General features: G+C 39.4%; 1 protein-coding gene across 1 annotated transcript in view; it reads left to right on the top strand.

Annotated features, from left to right (window-relative positions):
- The first annotated feature begins 373 nt into the window (after positions 1–373).
- The window catches only part of LOC139142690 (uncharacterized), a 52,513-nt gene continuing 28,709 nt past the window's right edge, over positions 374–24,177 (top strand). The window contains exon 1 of the mRNA XM_070712753.1: positions 374–419. The gene's annotated coding sequence lies outside the window, so the exon portion shown is untranslated. The remainder of the gene's footprint in view (positions 420–24,177) is intronic.

Below are 24,177 nucleotides of genomic sequence, written 5' to 3'. Positions count from 1 at the left end.
AGTTAAAGGTATGTAAAATATTAAATAGAGCCTGATCCTAAGAATTTTACGAGCCAATCTCGATGGAATGTCAGATAACGTGACCTGAATGTCCTTTTTCACTCTGCTTTAGAAATCACTTCCCTCCTTCATCTCCAGGTATCAGTCCAGCGGAATGCTGATCAACGCCACTCATAAATCAGTATTTAATTCCGTTATGCCCCGGCCTTGATTGTGGTGAGATTAGCATTTCAATGCTTTATTTATCCCCAAATACGTAAATGTTTACTATCGTCAATCGTCAACTATGTCAGTGACTCAACTGATTATTGCTCTCTGTCTGCAAGAAGTCTCTCCCCTTCCCTGTCTCTCTGGTTCTCGTAAACACATGATGGTCACCACGAGGATTGATGATGTATGTGTACAGCTGAAAACTGCAGGTAATACATTTATGTTGCTGTGATGTCATCTTAAGTAAAATTTATGAAGACTTCTTCCTCGTCTAGACGATGTCTTCTTGTAATACGAACGTTTCCCTTTTATCGTCGCAATTTCAATTCACTCGTCTGCTGACTGGGTCAAATCCTACCTGACATTGTCGGACTGGAGACACTTTATAAAGCGCAACATTTAGATCGCGCGCTTCTGTTTTCAGTTCTGCAAATGCATTGAAATTACTCTGTTTCTTGTTTCGCTATGTTTCTGCGCCTGCGTGTACCCGGCTTTCACCTTTTTCGCAAACGCGGCGCTGTACAGTGCAATGCACTCTCTCTTACATCCACCGTATAGTAGGTTACAGTGTCATAGTAGTTCACCTGTCAGGCCGTGATGGCCCCCTCGACCCCAGTTCCAACAAACCACATAAAAAATCGACCAGACGGAATTTATGTATACATCGACTTCTTCATTTACAGCTCCAGTTGTTACAGAGATTAGATTAATCGCCCCGAGGCTACTAAACAAAATAAGTAAATTTTGTTGGGCGAAATTCAGAGGGATATTAATTCTCACGGCAAGGGATTTCAATATTTTACGACGCTTTTGAATTGATCTTGCAAATCATCGCAGATACATTGTCGCCAATTTCAAACGGCTCCGAGAAATATGTATACTGATGTGCTTGTAAATCGTATGATATCAAGTCTTCTCATTTATTTTCTAAGCTGTAGTCGAGATATATTTCAAAATGTTTTGAGACATAAACAATGAACTTTTTGATAAATATTTATTTTTTGCAATGTATTACTCTGAAATCACCCGGTTCTACTGTACCATCCCAACTGTGCAATCTGATCGTCAACAAATGTCACACACAGGAAAAAAATCGTTGAAAAAAACAAATTTATCGTCTTTGTTCAGAACCTATGGTACTTCACCGAAAATATCAACTGCCACCAGGAAATCTAGCTTCGTTCAACCTTTTTTCAGACATCCTTGAGATTGACAGTGATAGGATATGCACTTAATCTGTCAATCACTGTAAACTTGTTTACGGTAGATATTTTGCAGTCATTAATGTTTACAAGATTTGTACGTCGACACTGAGTCGATGAATTTGAGTGATGTAAATCTATACGACCCCGGTGAGAAAAGGTTTACCAAATGACAGGTAAATGGCCCCCTGGTTGCCTGTATGCACTTTCAACGATGCAATTTGGCGTCTTGCACTAGGAAAGGCTGTAGAATTTGGCTTTTGTGAAAATAGACTGTGTGTACTATTCGCCCAGCATTTGGCCCACTTTGTAAGACATCGAAAGAAATCCCGGATTTGTGAGGTGAAACCAATGATCCGAAGTGAGTTGAAATTCAGAGCAGTGTTTCGGTATTACAATTTTCATGCTGAGCTCTTGCTAGAGCACTGCTGGAAGGATAGCATATTTCGACATTAACTACGTCATTCAAAGAATTGCGACTGCACAATTTTGTTCATGTATGGGCCATCATGCTTACGAAGTAACTTATGTGTTTGTTGGTACGCTCATCATCTGAAATTGAAAATGCATTTTTACCGCATTGATTCACATTGCTCTAGTCATTTCTAGACTCTATTGCTCTTTTACACGGCAAGCTGTGGACAAAATTTATTTATTTATTTATTTATTTATTTATTTATTTATTTATTTATTTATTTATTTATGTATTAAAACTGACGTACGGCTGTAACCCATGTAGGTACACCTTCAAGCAGGAAATTCGGTTCTAATTTTCAGCCCGAAACAAAACAAACTATGAAATTGCGATTGAAAGGAATAATATATAATATATATTTTGGTGATTAAATCTCTCAGATCCTTAATCCAAACACGTACGTGTAGCAGCCTAGTTTGTTGTCTAACGCTGGGTTTGGGTTTTCAATTTTGCCTGGAATAGAAAGAAAATACCGTTTTAGGCTTACAAGAAGGTGAATAACGAAACTCTTCTGTGCAGGAGAAATGTGTGCACACTTTACGTATGATGTACACAGCTGAGAAGCAAATGTACTGCGTGATATTATGTCCTACATAAAGCTTGCTCACGAAGTATGACGCTGAATTCTATGCCACCTTTACACAGAGCGAAATATCATTATACGATGTGCGACTGTTTCCAGACGGACACGGTATGACGTCACGCAATGCTACATTCCTTCGTGTTTCTGTTTTGTAGCCTGCTTTTTTGGCCTATCGGTTAGTCTGTCTCGCCAAAGGGCCGCTATCTCTGCCTCTAACTGCGTCTGTCCCAATTATTCCATCTCTTCCTGGGATGGCATGCTAGACCTTAAAACTGGATAGATTTAAAGTAGCCATCTTGGTCACATGACTAAAAGAACTCTAAATATAAGATGCAAAAATCACTTATCTGAGAAGCAAAAATATTCAGAAATTATAAATCTATTTTGCTTTTCCTGACAGCACAGCACAACATAAACTAACACCCTGTCCCCCGCAATAATACCAAATTTAAGGTGTTACTTTCTTGGTAAAAGAAAATAATGTAATAGGAAATTATATTAGGAAAAATACTACTAAAATTTAAAAAATGGATATTTCTCTCTTATTCACTATACACGGCCTAGGCATAAACTAGGCAACTCTTGCTCTCGTGTTGTGCATTGTAAGCCATAGACACGACAGAAATTGTACACGTCAGTTTAATTTTCTTGACTGAGACTCTTCCACTCTAGCGGTTCAGAGTACACGAACAATTCAACAGCCATGGGTGCGTGAAAGTATTCAATGTCGTCCAGGTGTTTGACCTGATTGGTTTCTTGCTTTGCGGGAACTTTTATCTCGTGTCTTTAGAGCAAGTCACGTGATACGAGATGTAGCAAGTACACACTGAAACTGAAATGTACATGATAAAGTATGACGTTATTGTATGGACAACGTAATGTGGGCGACGTTGTTGTTTTCAAGACCTGATCAGGGCTGTCTAGACATCCTAACACGGTATTAGCCCAAAGAGTGATTATGAACAAAACTTCCTATGTGATTGCAGAGTGGCAGGTGGTCTACGTATTGTAATGAAGCCACTGTGATTAAGAATCTATTTGAGACCTGGAGATTGCCCATAATACACAACATACATATAAAAATGAACACATCTATTAATGTTAAAGGTATACTGTCACCTGTTCCCATTTTGCGAGTTACCATGGAAAGAGAAAATCTAACCAATCACAGATTTTAAGCGGGTGGCCGCTTTTTAAAAACAGCGCCCTCACATTTGCATTTTGAATACCAAGGAACGCCTTCGACCATATATGGGCATATTTAGATTACAGGTGACTGCCTTTAGCCCTATTAGCTGTATCGTTTTTCGGGTTTTTTTTTTTCGAAAAGAGGGTTTGAAATCAAATGCAACTTATGCAAAATGCTCACCAAAGTGTGACAACAAAACGTTGTGGTCAAACATTGGCGAAGAAAACACAACCTAGAATTTAGCGACTAAATTATTTTCTAGTTGCAACTCAAACATGACCACCGCATAAACATACGTGTTAGGCAGACAGACAAACGCATGAAGAGGTAGAGAGATAGGGACAGAAATACAGAGACACACTGAAAGAGGCAGACAGATAGACAGATAGACAGACAAAACAAACGCTAATAGGTCAGTGATCTACCTGAATATCTAGCCACCCAGTTTGTCTACTCCGATCTTCTAAACGTAGGAGGGGTCGCCCCCGATCTACGACATGTCATATCGGTTTATTCGTCGGCATTTCTGGTCATTCTGGTTCACTTGTGTATTACCAAACAAACAAATGTATGTATGGTGTGAGGCCCCAGGGGAGAGTAATAAAGTGGGCGCGTCCGAAGAACGCTGAAATATCTACAATATAGTAAACAATGCTCTCCATTCCCTGCTCCTCAAAATGTACAATGGTACAAAAGGATAATTATTGTTGATCACTCGGCACGCTTTCTTACTCAGACTTGGAAATTGCAAACCACAATACATTCTAGAGTGCGCTGTTTGAGAGTATTGTAAGAAAGGGTCGATTGAGAGCACAGGATCGTATTTTCAAAGTGTCGAGTTACGCTTATTGAGAAAGCCGAAAAGATTGTTTGTGAAGGAGGAACATAAATGGTGTCATGACCAGTAGATTAACAGTTTGTTCATTTAAATGAAGTCAGAAACGAATCGATTACTGATCACGTTTCTGGATGAGATTTTTACAGTCTACCGTGATTTTCTACTTGACAGATATGGAAATAAACACCAAACCTTCGGTAGATTGAAAGAACCATTTTCATCGTTGTTGATAGGCATATAGATCAGCACCAATGTAAGTGAGTGCTTGTCCCGCATTACATTTCTTTCGTTGCGACATTTCCGTTCGGTTTAAGATCTTCTACTCAATTTCCCCTTCATTAAATGTGAGTACGCTTATCAAATTGCTCGCAGGAAGCGAAACTCTACCACCTGCGGACGGTGAAGTTATTTCGACGCATTTGTGAGATCAATATTAAGTGATGCCAATATATGCAGAGTTCACGAAGATGATGAAAGTTTAATGTGCGAGCGCCCCCAGTGGTCGGTCGGTTATTTTATGAACGCATGTGACCTCTTCGGCTGTGTAGGCCTAACCCGTTGGACAACAGTTACTAAAATCATCGATTAACTGAACAGTAGGCGGTAGGGACCCTGGTTAAACAATTTTACGATGCTGATCCTGACAAAAGTGTCTCTCATATTAGTTGACCCGTCAACGGGTCGTGCTGATCCGGATCTTTTAAGATCGGTTAGACTGATTGTACATTTATCATGATATATCTTGAAACAACTGAAAATTGTCGAAATATCGTCTCCATGCACTTCGAGAAACTTACGTGTCGGGCTGTGTGAAGACGGAGAGAGCACGTCACTGAAAATCTTTCACATTTGTTCTTGTTCTGTTTAAATGGGCAACGTACCACTTCTGCCCGATTTCCGTCGTCGACATCATCGTCATCATCATCATCATCATCATCATCATCAACAACAACAACAACAACAACAACAACAACAACAACAACAACAACAACAACAACAACATCAACGTCACCACCACAACTGCTATCCCATACGCTTCCGCTATCATCACCCCCTTTCACCATTATCATGGAACATAAGTATGTTTTCTTGGTCAACGATATCACCGTAAAATATTATCCACCAGAATAACTAACGTATGAGACTTCAGGTGCTCTCTGTCCATAAGTGCATACATTGACGCTCAAACAAACCCAACAAGACAATGACATTGTCACTATAAGTGGTGATAGTGCTACATTTTGACATTTTGTCAATTTTGTATGTGTCACTATCTCTAGTGTCTTCAAGAAATGTTTCTTTAGGCCAAAAAAAAAAAAATTGTGTGTTTCCGGTAACCCGACCTACCCTAGTTCAAACCCCCGACCCTAAACTTTTTTTTGGACCTTGAAAACAAATCCCGCGAGATTGGCTGGGAAAAGTTTTAAATCACGCGTGATTTCATGACGTCATTAAACAACAATGGCGACTGCTTGTGCAAGCGTGTTTTCCGTAACATGTGAGAAATGCGATCACGTTCAAGAAAAAATGTCTTTGCTGACAACTTTGGAACACAGGCGTAATTTAGAAGAAATATTAGAAGACTACCACCCCGGTTTCAAGGTTTCAAGGTTTGAGGCAATCCTCATGTCAGAGAATGACTATACCTGTGGTGCAGAGCTGTCACCACCCGACCATCGGCTACATAAAAAAGTTGCTTTGCGGCCACATCTCAGCTGTGCTGTACCAGTAGAGATCCCGTATTATGGAGCTGATGTAGGACAAAAAGATGTCTGTGCCCACTGTGGTTGTGATGAGGCACAGATAGATGCTGAATTGAAAAAACAATACAAGACTGTCTTACCTATGTGTAATGCATGCCATGAACTTGGCAAAATGCCAATCACTTACCGCCAATTTGGCAAAAGTAAACAATCAGCAGTAGCAAAAAGCAGCAACAGAGTCTTTATCTGCATCACAAAATGTCAAAAGCTATGTCACGGGCATTGATTGTCAATGCTACTTGTTTCTGTTTACAATATAAGGGAAAATGAGGGCAACTCCACACATCGGCTCTACCAAGATTGTTTAATATTACGATATGGTGAATAAAAGGATCATTGCATTTATTTTGTGTGGAATACATGGCGAGACACCGGTGAATCGATAGTGCTTTGACCCTAGTCATGTGATCTGGGTCCACGGTTTGTTGATTGAGTGATTCGTCTTAACGGTGTTTCGGAACCAAAAATGGGGTTCCTTCATCAGTCGCTCTCTTGTTTTGTATCCCCTCCGCTTGGTTGTGTGATGAAGTCATCTTCGTCCTCGAGGAGGAGAAGCCAGATTCGTTATTGAGAGAGTTAGCCACTATTGACTGACTCTATAGTGAGCGATCCGGTGTGTGGTGTCATATTATAATTGACATGACCCAGCATCGACCGGAGTTTCTGGACGCTTATAAGGATTTTTGTTTTAGGGCATATTTTGAGCGTTGCTAGTGCTCGTTATGTTAACAGTAAATGTTGTACTAATCTGAAAACGATTAGTTTGTTTTAGGCATTTAAATCGATTATCCGAACTTTTGGTTTTGTGTCAATTTTTCATGGACTTTGTAATAGATTTCGGGTCGATATTGGTGCCTGCTTTCCGGTGTTTGAAAAGCATGTTGTGAAAGGCTGTTTCGAGAATAAGCTTAAATCTTATTTCTCTGTGTTTAGCCATTCCCAGGTTTCATGGTTTTGTTAACAATGTTTGCTGTAAACGGCCTTGGTCTGAGGAGAACATTGGTTTATTTAATTCATGAGTTGAGAAATTCAATTGACGGTATTAAAATTTTCCCATTTTCTTTTTTGCAGAGAAAAAAAAAATTACCAAAAAAAAATGTTTCCTACCTACCTACCCTATTTCTGAAGAGCATGTTACAGGAAACACACAATTTTTTTGGCCTTATGGGCCAGGGGATGGGCCAGGGGGTGGGTCAGGGGATGGGCCAGGGGGTGGGTCAGGGGGTGGGTCAGGGGATGGGTCAGGGGATGGGTCAGGGGGTGGGTCAGGGGATGGGCCAGGGGATGGGTCAGGGGATGGGTCAGAGGATGGGCCAGGGGATGGGCCAGGGGATGGGTCAGGGATGGGCCAGGGGATGGGCCAGGGTATGCTCGAAAGAACCAAACATTGTCAATAAAACTGGAGTGTAAATATGAGCATATCAAAGCTAGCATAGCTGAACAGCGAGAGAATACCGCGTACGCATAAGAAGACGTCGCCGTACTCTACATCTGATTTTAATCAGATTGATCATCTGGTAAAACTGACAGCGCAACGCACACTTTTAACGGAGGGATTTCAAACGAGGATTCGCTGATATGACTATTCAAATACAGAGAAAGATTTCTGCTTCACGGCGGTTGACCAGCAGCGCAGAATACTGGGTCCGTGCCCGATATTTTCACAAATTATCATAATACTAGGGGTTTAATTGCCGCAAAGAGCTGCAGGAGCCCCCTCAGAAACCCCATTAATGAAGATTGGGTCAGAGTATTCTTCAGATGTGCCATAGATTCAAAACAACATAAAAATCTATGTTTTGTAGGTGATCTTTTCAACCACATGGAGATCAATACAACTGTACACAATACAAAAAAACAATAAGTGTGCATCCAAGTGGTTACGTAACGATAAAAATGCATAATATTATATATTATATAATTATATGTTATATAATTTATTTTGTCTGTCTGTCTGTCTGTCTGTCTGTCTGTCTGTCTATATCTCTCTTTTTCTCTGTTTTTCTCTCTGTATATGTATGTATGTGTGTCTATCTATCTCACACTTTTAATTGGTCATTTTAAGGTTTCCAAAGGCGACAAACGTGCGCGTTATCTTAGACATATATATGCTCCTAGACTTGGTTCAAGTCTGTCATTTGTGAATGTTTGAGTGAAGTGAACGCAATGATTTGTATTTTGCTTTCAATTGAAACGCGCGCGTGAGTGGAGTGGACGCGATGAGTCGGGGGAACGCTATACAGGGGAGTTTCACCCGGAATCGAATGCGGTAGAAACTAACTCAAATCGAATCCGGTAGAAACTAACTAACTGTACTGCGCAGACTCAAAGGTAACGCATTAAATCGCTGGGAAAACCAGTGTCCTGCGCTACCAAATTCCGAATAGGTCTGTACGAAATAGGAGAGACACAAGAGAAACTATTATAAATGATTTTATTTTTTAAAAATTCACCGACTTGAACCAAGTCTAATATGCTCCATACATCTGCAACTGTCTGAGGATCTACACACCAAATCATAATGGTTATGAGGATTCTATTAAAACATCTTAAACACATTCTAATGGAGGTTTTAATTCGCAGCCTAGTTAAATTTAACGCTTTATCGGTCGCCATGGTAACTCAAAAAAGTCTGCATATAGCCATGTCACGCGATTGCTATAAAGTAAATACGCGCTGGAAATTACGAAGTGTTGGAGTTAACAGTAAAATTTGATCGAAGCTACTGCTATTTTAACGAGGTATACCGAAAATACTTCATCGTTTTTACTTTAGTTACCTTATTCTTTATATCGATGTTCGCCTAAACGTCAGCTAGTTAACATATTTTAATTCATTTTATATAGTGATAAAGTTCCATGTGTGTATGGCCTGTGTGATATTTCAAAGAGTGATCTACATCCATGTCGGTGTGTATATGCTTGCATATTAGCAGTGTAACCGATACAAAAGTAAATTTCACATATTGATCGCAAGTAATATCATTCACCAGCGTCGATGATGAAAACCCGCGCTTTTCCCATCGAAACTCAATAATCTGCAGCACAAAAAGCGCTTTTTTATTAGTTTTCCCCAAGGTTACTAATGCTATACATTGCACCAGAATACAGGAGGAGTGTTTTCACAGTCGTCGATACCACCTCCTCGTTAGCAACCCCGGGGCTGAATATCAATGATGCTAACGATTGAAATTTTATGCTGAATTCTCTCATTCATGGGAGATTATTAAAAAAGAAAAGAAATTGCTGCTGGGGATGCGTGCATGCCTTGTTTCCAATTTTCCAGCATGATTAATCTGTTTTGAGTCAGAGATTCGGGATTGAACCAGTGACTATCGAGCAGGTCAAAGAAATGACTACAGATTCAGTACATGCAAGCATTATTTTCAAAGATTTCAAGCATTGTTTCACAGGTAAGTTTAGTCTATATGTAATAACTCAACTCCTTTACACATCAGTGCTATCTTCCATCTATCCATTTCTTTCGTATCTGTAATTTAAAACTCACACTAAATCCACCAAAATTTACCGTCTCGAAAGGCATCCCTCTGTTTGCGACCAGACTATTGTTTCTGCAAACCAACACATTTACGTAGGTTGTGATGTGTGCTTTAACTCGGAAAATTAGCAGAATTTTACAAATAACTGTATGTGACGCCTTGGAAGTCTTCAAATTCAGTCTCAATTCTTTCCTTTATACCCAATGTCTTTATAAGCATCTTGTTCTACTGAAGGAAGTCCCACAATCCTATTCGTTTTGCAAGTCTAACACTGGCGTTAAGGCGACCATTTCTAGGAAATCAGTTACATCCTCCAGTGTGTGGTTAAAACAGAAGATAAAAAAAACATTGAATTTTCGATTTAGTTTTCTGAAACCGATGAATGTTAGAACCGATGTGTGGATAATTTTTGTATAGCCTAGCTTGCGACGTAGAGGGAGAAATCGTTGGAAAATTATCAATCGACAAGTGGAGGTATTGATTTAACGAATGAACGAGTTGGTCGGATTTGAAATTGATTGATTAAAGGACTCTTTTAGTTTTGTTTGAAATTTGCTGGTTGCGGATCGATATCATAGAGCGCGAAAAAAAAACGAATTGGAAACCAAGTCTCAATAATATCAATTAGCCTTACGTGGCGCAATCAACATAATGATCAGCATAGCATGAAAGCTGTTGTCGATTTGTTTGTTTGTTTGTTTGTTTATTATTTGACTTGTGACAGCATCAGACAGTAGAAGCGACAAATATGGCCTATACTAGTCTTGGCGGTATATTCATGAACCACAATAATTATGACAGGCGTAGCAAAAATTAATAAGTCACACTTAACGTTTAGGACTCGAAATGCAATACAAAAGAGAGAGAGAGAGAGAGAGAGGAGAGAGAGAGAGAGAGAGAGAGAACACATAATGATCCACTCTTTGTATTTGCATGGCGTTACTATGACCATTGCTGTACTTATTTCCGTCCGAATGATACTTCTGAATATATATATATATATATTATATATATATATATATATATATATATATATATATATATATATATATAGGCTATATATATAATATATATATATATAGGCTATAATATATATATAATATATTATATAATATATATATATATATATATATATATATATAATATATATATATATATATATAGTTGTTTTGTGTATGTGTTATGTTTATAGTTGTGTATGTGGTATGTTTATATTATGTAATGTCGTGTAAGTGTCCAGTGTATGTATAATTCTGTGTGTGTAGTTGTAGATATATATATATATGAGAGAGAGAGAGAGAGAGAGAGAGACAGAGACAGAGACATAGACAGAGAGAGGGTAGAGAGAGTGTAGAGATACAGAGACAGAGTGATAGAGAAAGAGCGGGGAAGACAGACAGACAGCCAGACAGCCACACAAACAGGCAGAGTTAGATGGTTATGTAATAACTACATATGAATCGTATATGCATATAATACATACCGTATACGGTTGTGTATATGTCTACTTCCGCTTGTGTGCTTTGTTTTAAAACATATTATGTGTTCATGACGTATGTGCAATATTTAAAAATATGTATTGTGTGATAAAATTATGTAACACACATACATACTATCGTAATAAAATTAAGTATGAGTAATCCTTGTTTAAGTGATACGCATTCCATCGTTTATCGGATAATTTATTTATGATTTATGATATTTATTTACCCTACGGGGCAAATGGCGCATGTATCGTGAAAATCATGACAATTTTCCCGCAATGTAAGTGCACTGGTGTCATTTATACATGTACAAACATGATGATACAGTTCGAAATTCAAAATAGCATTGCGCGCACGCGACCGTTCCTATACCCTATAATGCACCATATCATTGATACATTCATATGCTTTACTTTTACATTACTATTTATTGTGTCTTTTTAACTTTCATAGGACGCTGGGATAATTTTAAAACACACTGCAGATGATTAACGCAACGCGTGACCCGCCTCATTGTATCAATCATCTGGGGAGGGGTCAAATATGGTCACAAGCTGATCCGTGCATAATAATAGAAAGGCAGTGACCCAATCAGAGGTCTTTTGTGTGACGGCATAGAACGGTCTCTGCTATTGTGCTACCAGGCTTTTGTGTCCATACACATGCAAACTCACTGTGGCACGCCCTGGGTTAGTCAGCAGCTAAGTTCCATGGATAAGTTGATACCATACCAGACCCTTTCCTTGTTGGGTTTCGCCGGAAGAGTGCTGGATATGTAACAGAGGAGACTGTGTCGCGACAAATTAAGTGATAACTTGGTGGTGGGAAGGTCGACAGTTCAAGACGAATGCTGAACGATTAGCCTATGTGCTGGCCTTCTGAAATGTTCACTTTCACTTGGTTAGCCGCCGTTGCCATCATGGCGGCGTCCATGTCTCTTGGCTCCGCCGAACCAGTGTTCGTCGTACCACCGTCTTCGACAGTAGCGGTCATTGGCCAGAACGTCATTTTGCAGTGTCGAGTGGAAAACATCGGCGATTACGATTTGTTTTGGTACATCGATCTCGATGACAAGTCCATGCAGTCGCACCCGTTTGCGATCGGACCGTTTACGAATCGCAACCCCACAGCGTACGATCGCTATGACATCACCGGTGACGCAACCGCTGGCGAGTATAATTTGCAGATATCGGAGTCAATTCGTGGAGATTCCGGTAATTATTCGTGTTTGTTATCATCGGGACAGAATACAGTGAGTGCGAAGGCGACACTCATAGTCGCACAACCGGAACCACCTGTTAACGACGCTCCCGCGTGCAATCACCAAGAGCCGGTGAATGGTACGGAGGGGGATCAGGCCGCCATATCATGCACGTCCGAAGGAGGAAGACCGCCGGCTATGTTGAGATGGAGCCGCGGAAGAGCCACGATCAGGGGAAATTACTCTACGGAAGTTAGTTCGGATGCTAGTTACACTTACAACTCAATGAACTCTTACAGGTGGTCGTTGACGGCAAGTGACGACGGTGCAACTTACATCTGCACCGAAACCCATACTGCGCTCCCTCGACGCCGCACGTGCGAGGTGGGCCCCTTCGTCGTTCGCCACAAGCCTGTCGTCGATATCAGACCGCCCAGGTACGAAGCGGAACTCGGAGAACTTGCCACTTTACGTTGTTCGGCTAGGGCGAACCCGTCAGTCAGCCAGCCGTTTGTGTGGACGTACAATGATACGGAAATAGAAATGGAAGACGATGTATTCCTAATAAGCAATGACTCTATGCACACAACATTGACAGTACTGAATGTTACGGAAGAAATTATTGGCAAAAGAATTTATTGTGTCGCCATTAATGATCTCGGCAGTTCTAACAGGAGCGCTGTTATCGCTTTAAAACCAGAACAGTCGGCGAAACGCTCAAGTACGAATGTTATGATCATTATAGTCATCATTGTCTCGGTGACTTTGGTTTGCGTCATAGGCGCTGCCGTATTTATGCATTTCGCATCGGGAGCAAGTTGCTGTCGTACTGACAAAAACAGGTCAAAGAGACAGAATGCCTATGAAAAGGAAAACTCAAGGAACACACAGGACGACCTTGCTGTAGACTTGAGCCACTTCGAGGGCGGGTCGAACCAAACAGCGACCGAACCGCCGCCGGCCCGAGAAGTCGAGCCACCGCCAGCGACGCCACCGCCACCTCCAGCCCCTGCCTTCATTCCGCCCCCACCGCCAACAAACGGCGTGGATAACCCCTCCTTCGAGGGCTCGGAGAGGGCAAACGGGATAGCGGAACCCCAGAGAGACGCCGATCCAGGCTATGAGCAGGTCCTCGGAAACAAAAAAGATTCTACGTCTCATCGAATGAAGATGGCGCGAAAGAAAAAGAGAGAGAACGAGCTGAAAGGAAAATTCAAGCCAGTTGAAGGAGACTTTCCTGAGCGCCTTCCTGACGACAATAACCAATGGATAGTTTAAGCGCAACGTGATTTTTAGAACTCAATCGGTTGTATCGTTTAATGAGTTTTCTATGATCTGTCTGTTTCTATGTTCTGTCTCTAACATACAGTTTCTTGTTCTACTCCAACAATCGTATCTTAAACTGAATATGCAAACTTTCTCAATGCAGTTATATGCATGTAATGTTCCATGTTATTGATGACAACTGAATTTTGTTCAGATCAGAATTCACTCGTCAACAATGGCATATACATAAGGGGACACAGTTGTTTGTAAGTTTTATGATGCTATGAATTTTAGGGAGGAATCGAAAAGTTGTGTTTTTATCACACAAAACGAATGAAAATATTATCAAACGTTACAGCTGTCTAACCTTTTAAAATGTAAATGATTATATATATGACTTTTATTATTTAACAAAGTCAAAATGGAGTGGGTCGACTTCGCAATTATAATCTTACACTTGATAGATATATCAATGAAATTATAACTCGATCGGATTTATATTTCTAATATGGTGTAGAGTGTTGAGAGATTTGTCCAAAGTTACCCTTTAAAATTTCTTCGGGACGATAGAGTCGATAGGGGACTGTTTTGACTTTGCAATTTTTTGTAAGTTTGATTTTTAATCTCAGGAGTGATTTGAGACACTGATTAAATGTGTAAGAAAATTGTGCAGAAATTGAGATTTTTTTAAAGTAGGGCCTTAATTAAGAAGTCACATTAAGCTTTGTGCATGTCTTTGTATTAATCGTCATTCATGCATTAACCGTTTCACTGATTGTGTTGACATAGCGCAGTGTCATTGTTCTAATTTCAATGTTTGGACAAGTCGTCCATCGAGAAAGGTCAAAGGTCATAACCGTTAAACACCTGTACCCTCTTCAAATTCTGCAACTTTGTTCAAAAGTTCTGGCCATTTGCACACACAGTGAAATGTTACCGACTGCACAAAGCCAATCACACGTTGCCCGTCTTGGAGGGTATGGTCCCCGTGAAGTATTAACTTTGGGATTTGGATGACGATTTTAAGTACATGATTTTCTTTATTGCAAGATGAAGCACTTTTGTCGAAGGACTCGTGTCGTTAAATGGAAATGGAGATCGTAAAAATGCACGGATCAATGATTTCTGTTTGTTAAAAAGTGTCCTCACTCTATAGACACCGCTATGTGAATGACAACGTGATAAAAAGCCAGCAGGATAGGCCGATGTCAAAACAAACTCTTTGTCAGAAATAATTATTGTCCCTTTTAATGTCGCGGTTGCGTAATGTGAGCGGTAACTCCAACATACAATTCATGAAATCTTTGGTCTGAAAAATGACAACACTATCACTTATTTATCCATCATTCATGTATCAGTTTCGTTAAAATAAACGTCAGGGTCAAAGTTATTGAACACTGTCCAAGAGAATGTGATAACGAAACAGAAAATACAATTTCTGCTACAATGCACAACCATGTTTCAGATCATACCGGCAGTTGTATGGCAACACGGTGCACATGCGCAGTCTATGGCAGTCTCTAAACTTTTTTTTCGATTGCAATAGACGTGACACAACAAATTACAGTTAACTTTCATGTTTACATTGTAAGGAGAGAGAAAACAGTTTTAATTGATTTTCTAGATGCATTAATTGAAGTGAAATTGACATGAAATTATTAAATAATAAAAGTGGATTAAATCAAAAGTTTCACGGTCAACGAATTTATATGCACAGGTGTAACATTAACTGACACTTCAAGTTAGACTGTCTTCGTATGCTGGCCGTCCGATACATGCAGACGATCGTGCCTTAACTCGAAATTTTGCTGTCCAATTTATTTAATGACGTCATAGAACGCCACAGGGCGAGAGAACATTGCCGTTGTGAGAAATTTCACCGCCTTTCCTTGATGCATCTAAAGGTTGCAATTATTTAATATCGTGCGTCCCTGCAAATCAGAAGTCTAATCAATATATACAAAACGCTGTCAGATTCTACACCTGTCGCACACCAGCATTGTCGCCCCTATTACATGTAAAATGTAAGTGATATTTATAGCTGAAAACGCGTATACGCATTATTAATTGCTCGCCATTAGACAGCCAACATATGTTTTGGCAAAACGTTTTATAATTTGCAACGGCCACATGCAGCGCTGTTGACAAGTATATTTGTATCAATGAATTCAAGTTATCTCTAGATTGACAGTTCGTATTGCGTGACAGAGTTCACTTAAAGTAAACTGCTAAATCTTATTGTAGTAGGGATAAAATAGACAATATACGACCTTGTTTTGTGGAAACCTTAGAGACTCTATTCCGTTGCTTTGCTAGTTGAAGCAATAATATCCCAACTTTCGTTTGTAAAATGCGGTAATTTCACTCTCGGCCTTGACTTAAAACCAAGATATCGTCATCCAATATGGCGGACAGAATAAACACACTGTCAGGTGTGTTTTGATTACTTTCGTTCTGCAGGTCATTCTAAAACAGGAACTTCTTGTTTCTTTAGACGCCGTGGTATGTTAAGAATTCTCTGTTAACTGAAGCGGTGCAGTCTCAGGCCATGTTGAGAAAAAATGTGATCCATCATTTTATTGTTGGACTCGGCTTTTCAAAGACACTGAGACTGACGTTTGAATCATTAATAGACCGACAGACGACATTAAAAATTCCAACCGTCAGTTCCTAATAAACATGTCGCCACTGCAGTGTACCATTCCTTCAAGCGCAGCCTGGAACGCTTACAATAAAACAGTTTGCCTCCATCGAATAATTAGGTGAAAGATTTTGGTCAGTTTTAAGTTGCTTCAACTTTGCGAAGAGCAATGTTTGCTTTGACTCACTATTGATTCACTATAAATACCAACTAATTTAATATTGAATTTCCAGAAACGCTATTTTCTTAAGTTTATTTCGATTGACTACATTCCGCCTCGACAGAATACCACATGTGGTCCATCTGCCCTTGCGCTGCGGCTGTTTTCCTTTGGACATGTCGGACCCGACGCTATACACCTGGTGAAACACAGCCGTGGGCTTCAGATGTTTGGCCTCGCATAGTTTTCGTAAACAATTTCAGGGTGTGATGATATAAGGCAGAACAGCGAGCTGCCTGCACTATTTTTAATATACTTCATAAATCCCAAAATAGGTCGACCGGAATACATATGCTTTATTATAAGATGAATTTTGACAAGAAAAATGTTCTAAAACACTCATCGCGACCTCGAGGCTATATGGAAAACGTATTGCGTGAATACACAATTATTAATTCTGTTGAAAAACATAAACAATTTACTAAACCAATCTTTATCAGGTCCTGTATCTATCACATGTCACATGTGTCATGATTTTTCCACTTTTCAGCAAACGTTTAGAGGCTTTTTCGATGATTTTTTTTCCAATATCAACAATTTTCACCGTGTGATCTTGGCTACTTCATCCAAAGACTAGAAACTGTCCATGTGAAATTATTGAAAGAAACAAAAGCTGTATAACTGAATCGTATTTCTTTCTGTCTGTACATTTACAGTGATGAGGACTCAATAATATTTTTAGTTATATCAATGAATGATAATTGTAAAATATTTGAGCATTGCATGCACCAAGTATACCGTATGCATTTAATATATTTTCAGTAGTTATTGAAATCTGTTAGTTTATTAACAAGACTGTACCCTGTACACACACAGGTTATATCGACAGGTTACATTATAGAATTTCTCATAATGTTTTTGAGCTAAAAAAGAAGATATCTAGTTGACACCCAGCATGAAATATCAACAGGAGTCAAGGGAAAGCCGTTTTAATATGTATAGAAAATACATCACAAGGAAACGTCACATTGACTGACAAGATGTGACTTGGATATGTTTTCTGCGCATGCTTGCCAATATCAATCGTGTCACACTTGGTTCGAGGAAATTGTCAAAAGAAATCGCAACAAATTCAATAGCATAATTTTTGTTCTATAGAGTCAAGATATGTGTGAGAAATTTGTGGGAATTTTAGTTGAAACAAGAGAAATTCCACAATAACACCCCTCCACCCCCAAAAAACCAAAATAATTATAGGCCCAAAATCTTATATGAGCCCAAAATTGTAGACTACCATCGACGACAGGTATTTATCTATTCATAAAACAAGACGCGTCGACATACCGAGTTTGAATTTATGATACTCGCTCGATTCTAAAATTAGATGATCCGTTACATGTTTATGTTGGATGCTACAGGCCATACGGCAGTCTGACTATTTAATTACCGTCACTAACATTTCAGATAGATAGATGAATGTAAAAAAAACAAAGACACTGTGCAATATGTCTTCTTATTGTCATATCAGCATTTAATAGTATATGTTATATGACTATCTCTGTCAATATTTTCTTTTTAAATGTCAACGTCGGTGCCATATCAATTTATGTTTTCATAAGGTAATAATGGGGCAATACCCTCTCGTCTGCCAGATTACTTTTGATATAGAAAATAAAGTAGATAAAATATTTTATTGGACTGTAAGGACGCCATTTATTTCACAAAGATGACTCTCTGATCGTAATCATTTGTCCATGACCGTCTGGATTGGAGAATGTAAATAATTATATTTGCGGTGAAATATTACTCTAACAAAATCTACAGGTATTAATTCTCATGAAGTGTATCAAACGTTTGTGGTATACCGTACAAAACGATTACGAATTTGCAGCAGACGAGAATTTCTGTTCTGCAAATAATTGCGGGAATGACTTTTAGGTAACTCATGAAGGGCGAGAACTCACGTGCATCCTCGTTCCAGCACTTTCAATAAGTATATATGATAATAGTGTTCACACAAATTAAAACAGAAATAAGAGTATTCAACGAAAGTTTAGAAAGTGCTTTGCGTTGATTTGTTCATTTTAAGTATTACATCATATTTAGTACATAAATGTAATAATAAATAATAATAATAATAATTTATTCTTCTAAAGTGTATAACATAATAATACACCATCTCTATACGCTGTACAGTTAAAATCTGAATAAATAGTTACACAATAAATTAAAACACAATGCAATGTTAATTTTATCTCTTGGATATTCAATCGAACTTTGAGATCTTTTCAACTTTTTGAAGTGGAATTTCTATGAAACTGAATGCATTTCTCCTACCATTGTTTTTAAATTTTCATTGTAACGTATTTGAAGTCCAATTAAAACATTATAACATTATTTTACTATGCCATCGTTGAATGCATTAAAATACTTATTTTTCAAGATACGGTCGTGGCTCGGCTTTTAAAGTTATAGAATGCGTTTTAGAAAGAATTGCAGCGCTAAATATTGTGAATGCATAGGCATACATTGAAAAATTTCAGAATTTTCAGCGGTGGTTTATTGCCTGGGTAATAACATGTTAGTGAATCCGTTTTCAAGAGTGAAGTCATCTGTTCACTCGCCATATTTATACCTCCAACATTACCCTATACGGTATCCTGTTCCGGCCCTTATTTGCAACGGTCTGCAATACATGTATTCAAACTCGTGGTTTAGCAGCTGAGGAAAATCAATATTTTGTTTTAAACGTATTAGATATTAATGAAATCATTTTCAATTTCGTATTTTCCTGAACAACAAGGAACATCTATTATCGTTTGATTGTCTTCGTGTCTAGCAAATTTCAGTGACCGTGGTGTGGCATAAACTCGTTACACTGTTTGTAGAGGCGCCATTATCATAAATGTTGATGAATAGTTTTCAAGGTATGTGTCATATAATTGATTTGAACTTTTTATCATGAGCTTGTGTGTGACGCACAAGCCAACAGACAAACTGACCGACAGAGGGTGTGAGACAGACATGATTGCGGGTGGAAAAAACAGACCCAGATAGAAAGGCAGCGGTGTTAATTCACAGCACTGAAACGTTGAGTAAACTGTCATAGACATGACTAAACTTCCCTTGATGGGTTTAGGCACGGTGTGGAGGGACCGTGGTTTAGGGAAGTCACACGTCACGAAGTGCCCTCACAAAAAAGTCGTCTGCCCTAAGGCATGCCATTAAAGTTTAATAACGTCTGATTTCTTTTTGAATTCACACTTAAGGGGATTAGGTAAAAAGAGAAATGGGGAACTTATTAAACAATAAACCTCCAGTCGTCATTTTGTGAACGTGACAGGCCTCGTCAATAATGTTGCTCCATCTTTACGCGGGGTAATATCGATTTCTTTTGGACACCTGTAGCCGACTATTGACCCTTGAATTATTTTTCAGGACTCCGCTTTTACAGGTAAGTACATTAATGTATTCCTGAAGAATAATTTGTTGGATATTGAAGGTATTTTCGTAAAGTTACGAAGTTTTGAGATATGTATGAAGCTAAGTCTAGTATTCACAGCAAGACAATGATCCACTCAATTTTAGTAATGAAGCATTTAATTGCTTATACCCGACAAAGCAAGAGACCTTCGGTGCTGTAAGATGTGCTCACAAGTTACACGTGCATCTTTGGTCCAGAGTTCAGGTATCGGATTGACCCTCTATTGGACTGAAATGGGAAAGGTTTTCAGGAAAGCATCGCGTTTCAAACTTAATCACTATGCGTTGTCAAATCCATTAATTCAGGTTTCGTTTCGATTCGACTGTCTGAAGTCGTTTCGCAGCTTGGCGCGTGGCCTTTGACCAGTTAAAAGCATGTTTGACCTTCTTTTGGTCTGACATGGCTTACCTTTCAAACGTCATCAACCGTGACGCGACAGGAAGTGACGTTGGTCCTGGCTGGTGAATTGAAATGAAAGGTGAATTTTGCTGTAGATGCCTTGGTGATATGAGAGCGGAGACTTGAGAATGCCGTATATATATTATACGCAATTTTTAAAACTCGGAGTTTTTCTACAAACTAGCAGTGTCATCAAAGTTCAAAATGTACCCGTTTCTATTTTTGATTGTTTGATTTACAGACTAAAACACTATTTATGGTGAAGCAACTCCAATAGTTGATATAAAAAAACTGACAATATTATCAAAGTTAGTTCTTGCAAGCTGTGTGATCATTGACACGCCTGTCAAACACAACCAGATGTCTAAAGGCTTAGGAACAAGATTGTTTGGACAGATATAGGCAATATATGAATGGCGGTGACTTGTGTAATTGCACATCGATCAACTATTGATGGAGTTCTTATGTTGGCCACGGTTTATCATATATGTGAGTAATATAAGTTATTTGGGAACTGGAACGATGTCAAAAATCAAGGGGAAACTGTCATCTCCATAGCGGTAATACGTTCCCATTTTTTTCCGTTAGCTGTTGAGCTAATCAGCCCTCAGTGTTCGCCAGCCGATACGGAAGATCTGTCAAAGTTATCCATAACATCGTTGACTAAAATTTATAGACTTTTGTCGAGTACTATTCTCAATAGAAACCATTGCAAAACTGATGCAATGGATACTGACAGTTGTATATTTTTTGTCATTTTTGGTATCGTCACGGTCCCAGTTCCCAAATAAATTACTGTGTACTACTTATGTGTCCTAATACTGACTACAAAGTCGTCTGAAATTCAACTCAAGGAGACTTGAAAATTTTCGTTGCCGTTTCTTCAATTAGCACATCTTGTTCTTGAGATTTCCAGGTGACATAAATAAAAAATATCGATTGAAAACTATTATCAAAAGCGTAAATGCCCTCTATAAATGTGATTGTTAACGACTTTTCGTATTTTTGTTCTACAAATCGATTGCACTTTATGGTTCCAGTTCTCCAGGCGCGTTGAAATGTTCAGGCTCGTCTTGTTAACACAGCTGGCAGTGTACTATATTCTTAACAAATCACTTCATGTCTACACAAAACAGCTAGATTTTCGGCAAATACACATCACATACTCATACTCTGAGTTAAGGAGCCGAATACTGGGTAAATTGCCTCACTGTTCGATAAGACTCTACCATGGGCAATTAAAACGCGCCCTTGGTGGACGAAACTCGGAGCGTTTGGGTTGAAATCCCCTCCTCTGCACTAGAGTTCGCAAGTGCGAAACTCCGGCGACGAAATTGAAATATGAACCGTTATCACTGTACAGGTCTCAGAATGACAAAAAGTAAAGACGGGTTTCCACGTTATGACAGCTTGTGCCAGTTTGCACACTATAATGAAAATATAACATCCCCGCTTCAAGCATAGACAGTCTACTGTTTATGCTTCAAGGGACGCAAAGAGTTTGGTTGGTGGTGTGTGTTTAAACCATACACGGTCCTTAAACAGAAGACAGCCCAAAATTTATTAGGAACAAAGTGCAGAAATGATCAAAGTGACATCTGCAGCAGCTTGAACAAAAGTAAAACCTGTCCAGCTAGTATTTTCTGACGCCCCCGCGCGGGCCCTCTGTCGCGACAAAGAACTCATCATTGTGATAGGCAGTGAAATATTTGTCGTCTCCTAACACCTACACAAACTACGCCACCTATGTCAAAGGTCACTCGTTCTGTCTGGCCAGCAAGGGTGAAGATAACCTAAATTTACAACCTTCAAGGTATACAATGCACCTAGGGGAGTTTATAGGCCACTTAACTTACTCATTATGAAACCTATGGAGGAGTAAGTGAACTTCCCACCGTCTTACTAGGTGAAAATTTGAAATTATTTATTTATTTATTTATTTATTATTATTTATTTATTTAATTTATTTATGTTATCTAGGTAACCAAAGGAGAGGTCCTTTTACAGACTACGGCGCGCCAAATGTTTCAAAAATATTATCGTCATAGAGTAAAATAAACTGTCAAATTTTCTTTCTAAAACAAGTCTTAAACGTGTATGAATAATAAAGAAAAAAGTTCTTTCGTCCATATCATTGCATTTTTATTAATGTACCTTTTCATAAAAATAGCATTCATTTGAAAATACGTGTCATTAAATATTTGAATGTGCCTGTACAGATAAAGATGACGTGCAACCGTCTTTCTTGATTGAAATAAAAATTCGATGGAATTACGGAAGAAAATAAACGAGAAAAGTATTATTGCAAAAAAAGGGCAAAATGTTATGTAATGCTTAATTGTAAATATTCTTTAAACCGTAATGAGAAGATAAACTTTTCAAAAATTTGGAAATACCACACTCCCATACTTATTGACGTACACATACACGTGTATTTGATATAAAGGTGCAATGAATGCTGATTATAAGGGAAAAAGAAAAAAAATCAAGCACACACACAAAAATATTGAAATGATTAAAAACAAAACCACAAATAGTACTTGCACTACTACAATAAACAAAAACGAACCACCATCAGGTCTGACTAAAAAAAAGAAAGAGAATCACAATTGAAAAGTCGACCGAGATCGCGCCGGCGTTGAGGCTGTAAAGAAACCAAAAGACGAGGTCAGCTTGAAAAAAAAAACCAAAGCGAGGTTACAAAAAAGAAAAAAAAAAAAGAGGTTACCCCCCCAAAAAAAAATGCAGTACAAAAAAAAGAGGCCCGTTCGAGAAAAGAAAACAGAGTGGGACACCCCGCAGAAAAAGCCCAACATGAAAATTGAGAGGGTTTGGGATCATCACACTCGGATGTTGGACATGATATTGGGGTATTTCAGCGATAACTCTCAGCTTCTAGTCTTCAATATCATCTCATGGACGTCCAAGTTACCGACACGTCCCATTCTATATTAAACAGTTACCAGTTTTGGTTAAAAGTGGACAAAACACTCGTGGTGGTTCGTCGGCTGCCAGCGGTCCCCTCGCTCCAATGTACACTCGAGGTGGTAAGCCAGCGGCCGGCGGTCCCGTCGCTAGTACAGTAGGCTACACGCCGGCAACCAGCGATCCCCTCGCTGTAAAGTGTAGGGCCGCCTCTTCCAAACCATAGACAGTCTGTGCCCAACCCCAACAAACGATGGCTTGCCGCTAGCCCACGGTTACGTGTGGTTCGATACACAGCGGCCGCCGTGTGGGTATGCATAGTAAAATTGCATACCACGCAGCACGCTGGGGCCTAGTTCTGCATGGCAGGGCTGTGTGTTACCGGCAGTGACACGGCCTCCCGTATAACGCCGGTAACACGTACACAGCCCTGCCATGCAAAGCTAGCAGCGGCCGCTATGTATCGAACCACACACGTATCCCGTGGGTTTAGCCTCTAAACGGAGTGTGGCAAAGGCAAATACTTCGGGCTGAAACACTCCGTTAGGGACCGTTCAGTTTTTACGGCCGGGGGGGCCGGCAAAATCCAGGGGGGGGTCATAATATTTTGGAATCCAAGGAGGGGGGGTCATCACTTTTTCACTGGTAGGAAAGGGGGGGTCACCACATTTTCAAAAACATAATACCTACAATAAAGTCCCTTTATGCCATGCCATGATTGACCCTCTTTACCGGCGGGCCGCCTTCGGCGGCCCAATACAATAAATATACTTTATGTATTACCCATGACCCTCTTAGCGGGCAGACGCCTTTGGCGGCCCACTCCAATTAGGTTTACTTCATGCAATGGCCATGATC

This window comes from Ptychodera flava, chromosome 10 (genome assembly GCF_041260155.1).
Source record: "Ptychodera flava strain L36383 chromosome 10, AS_Pfla_20210202, whole genome shotgun sequence".
In the NCBI taxonomy this organism is placed as follows: Eukaryota; Metazoa; Hemichordata; class Enteropneusta; family Ptychoderidae; genus Ptychodera; species Ptychodera flava.
Note: the sequence above shows the minus strand (reverse complement) of the source record. Positions and strands in the feature narration are given on the sequence as shown.